Source organism: Sinocyclocheilus grahami, unplaced genomic scaffold (genome assembly GCF_001515645.1).
Source record: "Sinocyclocheilus grahami isolate Dianchi unplaced genomic scaffold, SAMN03320097.WGS_v1.1 scaffold819.1, whole genome shotgun sequence".
NCBI lineage: Eukaryota > Metazoa > Chordata > Actinopteri > Cypriniformes > Cyprinidae > Sinocyclocheilus > Sinocyclocheilus grahami.
The window spans coordinates 437,266-437,846 of NW_015505998.1; the positions used below are offsets into that span (position 1 = coordinate 437,266).

The 581-nt window shown below is 39.1% G+C and overlaps 1 protein-coding gene across 1 annotated transcript in view; it reads right to left on the reverse strand.

Annotated features, from left to right (window-relative positions):
* The window catches only part of LOC107562348 (unconventional myosin-VI-like), a 32,051-nt gene that overhangs the window by 355 nt on the left and 31,115 nt on the right, over positions 1 to 581 (reverse strand). The window lies entirely within an intron of this gene.

The window sequence follows — 581 nt, forward strand, 5'->3', positions numbered from 1 at the left end:
GTTTATTGTAAATGTTGCTTTCTATTGGCTTTGTTAAGTGAGTGAGTTAGGCTAATTATTGGATTTTTTTTTCTCTTTGTATTTCATTAGGTCCTTGAGTTATGTTTTGGGGAGTTAGTCAGCTGTTGATTGATTTTTTTGGCCTTACTCACCTACGAAGCCTTGGCTTCCAATTAAGTCAACTATTAAAAAAAACCCCACACAAAAAGTTATTTCTGTCTACAGTATCTAATTTGCATTTCATCCGAACCCTTTTCGCACTAACCCAGCGCCATTTCTTACCATAGTCTGTGACGGCTTTTGGCGCTCTCTGCTCATCCTGAGCGTTGCGTTTCTTGTTTTTTGACTTCCACGCGTGATAAACCTTCAGTCTGCGGTGAAACTCCTCACGACATGCAGCTAACAACTCGATATCTAGACAGAGATTGTGAAAAGAGAGTTGGAGTCAAGACATTCTCTGAAACTTCAAATGTGACCCTTGAGCACAAAACCAGTCATAAGGGTCCAATTTTTCAGAAATTGAGATGTGTACATCCTCTGAAAGCTGAATAAATATGCTTTCCATTGATGTGTGGTTTGTT